Source organism: Cebidichthys violaceus, unplaced genomic scaffold, assembly GCF_023349555.1.
Source record: "Cebidichthys violaceus isolate CVI_PGR_0920_01 unplaced genomic scaffold, fCebVio1.0.p SCAF_109, whole genome shotgun sequence".
NCBI lineage: Eukaryota > Metazoa > Chordata > Actinopteri > Perciformes > Stichaeidae > Cebidichthys > Cebidichthys violaceus.
The window spans coordinates 77,501-80,304 of NW_027176273.1; the positions used below are offsets into that span (position 1 = coordinate 77,501).

The 2,804-nt window shown below is 33.1% G+C and overlaps 1 protein-coding gene across 1 annotated transcript in view; it reads left to right on the forward strand.

The window, feature by feature from the left end:
- The window catches only part of si:ch211-191i18.2 (uncharacterized protein LOC564095 homolog), an 8,825-nt gene extending 6,749 nt beyond the window's left edge, over window positions 1–2,076 (forward strand). Inside the window, exon 5 of the mRNA XM_068733600.1 lies at window positions 529–2,076. The gene's annotated coding sequence lies outside the window, so the exon portion shown is untranslated. The remainder of the gene's footprint in view (window positions 1–528) is intronic.
- Window positions 2,077–2,804: the final 728 nt, after the last annotated feature.

Sequence of the window (2,804 nt, forward strand, 5' to 3'; positions counted from 1 at the left end):
ACTGATTATTAAGCATTTATAAACTGATTAGTAAGCATTTATAAACTGATTAGTAAGCGTTTATAAACTGATTATTAAGCATTTATAAACTGATTAGTAAGCGTTTATAAACTGATTATTAAGCGTTTATAAACTGATTATTAAGCATTTATAAACTGATTAGTAAGCATTTATAAACTGATTATTAAGCATTTATAAACTGATTATTAAGCATTTATAAACTGATTAGTAAGCGTTTTTAAACGGAATATTAAGTGTTTATAAACTGATTATTAAGCATTTATAAACTGATTATTAAGTGTTGATAAACTGATTATTAAGTGTTTATAAACTAATTATAACTTTGAATTAATTATTATTATGAATAGATTAATTATTACAATTATGAGTCTCTCGACTCCAGATGATCATTAACTCATAACTTCTGTGATCTGTATGAACTTTAGACTTCACTCGTCTGATGGTTTATTGACCTGATTGATGTTTAAAAAAAACTTATTAATGTTTCATTGATTCTTTGTTTTGTAGCTGACATCTGATCGTCGTGATGTGGGTCACCTGACCTGAAGGAGGCGGGGGGCGTGACCTCTGACCCCTGCGATGGAGCCACCGTGTCCCTCAGCGTGGGCTTACAGGTGGACCTCAGCCAATCGCAGAGCACCACAGACTCTTCTTTTTCATTCTTCTTCACTTTATCACAATGTTTCACTGTTTATTTCAATGTGTGAGAGACCAAACGGGACCAAGATCTTGAGATTGTATATGTTTGTATACAGTATATATCTATATATAGATATATAAATATATATAGATATATGGAGGGTAATCTGTATAAATATGGAAGTTTACTAATGACTAAACGGTTGATTGAGGGCAAAATGAAATCAGACTAATGAAGCTGAACAAGTTGATTCACAAAAACAGAGAGTACAATAATCAAATACATTTAAAATTCAATTTTAAATATCTATGATTTAATCTTTAATAGAAGCCAGAATGGATATCAAATGAGTTCTGTCCTTGTGAATATCATGTGTCATGTTTGAATCTTACTCCTTCTATGAGGTGCTAAGTTTACCCCCTCCCCCCGGCTCTCCCTCAGGTAAACACTGTTAGCACTGTTAGCACTGTTAGCGTTGTTTGTGCTGTTAACACCTTAAAAATTGTTATCTCTGTTAACAATGTTAGCACTGCTGAAATTGTTAACTTTGTTAGCACTGTTAGCGTTGTTAGCACTGTTAGCACTGTTAGCACTGTTAGCCCCTTTAGGTGTGAGCAGCCATGTTGAGAGCCGTATGGAGACGATAAAAATGCTCTGAATTTTGACTTCAGCACCTTTAAGCTAAATCAACTTTTTAAAAAGCCTCTTGGATCAGCTGCAAAATGTTCGTCACAAAGCTGACAACAAGTTGTATATAAGTATATATACATATATAAAATGTGTGTATATACTGTACATACAGTGTGTATATATATATATATATATATATATGTATATACAGTACATATATACATTTTATGATGAAGCATGTCGAACTATGAAAGAGAAGAGAATCAGATTCTTCTTTGTGTTTTTTTAAATTTATCTCCACGTTTTATGTGTAAAAACGTTTCACACGAGTTTCACTGTGAATCAAACAGCAGCACTTTGTAAACAAACAGCACTTATTAGTTGAATGTGTTTTTATGTCTTATAGTTTAGTTCTGAGAGGAAAGAAGAGTCATAATAAGATCAATAAAGCAATTTGAATTCAAACCGTCGGCACAGAAGGACGAAGCATTTGTCCCTTTAAATTTTAAGTGAGGAAATGTTTCTGCTTCCATTTGTTGAATGATAAAACATTTAAAACGTATTCTGATGGATGTTTCAAAGACTTTAAAACAAACAAGTAAACGAACAATTTTCATGTGCAGCTTTCGGGAAATAGGTTAAAGTTTTACGATATTACAGAAATTTTGTTTCATTTAAACCCGTTTTGGTTCATTACAAGAACATTAAGGAACTTCTAGAACAGTCTAGAAAAGATGTTTTTTTTACGTTTGTTTGTGTTTTGCAATAAAATGTCTGAAAAGTTATCAACAGCTTCTTGTTGATCATTTAACACAAAGTAAAATGGAACGCAACATGTTTCTAAAGTATTCTTAAAGGTAAACTCTGTCAGGTGTTTTAGCTCTGATGCTGTTGTGTGCGCTGTTAGCACTGTTAGCACTGTTAGCTACTAGCCGCTGGCTCACTGTCGACATGTTGAGAGCCGTTTAGAGGCAATCAAAATGCTCCAGATCTTGGATCTTTTAAAGACTTGTTTTCTTTTTAAAGAAAACAAGTCTAGAGTGAGGTCATTGGTTGAAGAAGTTTTACTTCAGTAAAAGTACTAATACCACAGTGTAGAAATACTGTTTCAAGTAAAAGTCCTGCATTAAAAAAAAAAAGTACAAAAGTGTAATCATCAACTTAAAGTAATCAGTAATCATTGTATGATATATATTACTGTATTATAATTACTGATACATGAATGTGTTCACTTTAAAGGTGGAGCTCATTTGATTGACTTTATATAATTTATAATAACACATCATCATTTATCAGTTGATTATCTTTAGTTTTGATAAAGTATATGATATGTACGTCTTTGATACTTCCTGCTCTGGTTGAACTTCCCGGTGAGAATGTAAATCTTTATATTGTCACGTTGAGCCCTCGGGGCTCCCGGGTTTATTTCTGGCGTCGGTTGGCGTGTGCTGGTCTTTGATCGTGATCGGTTGTGTCTGTTATCGAACACGAACTCCGTCGGTGTCACCAACTC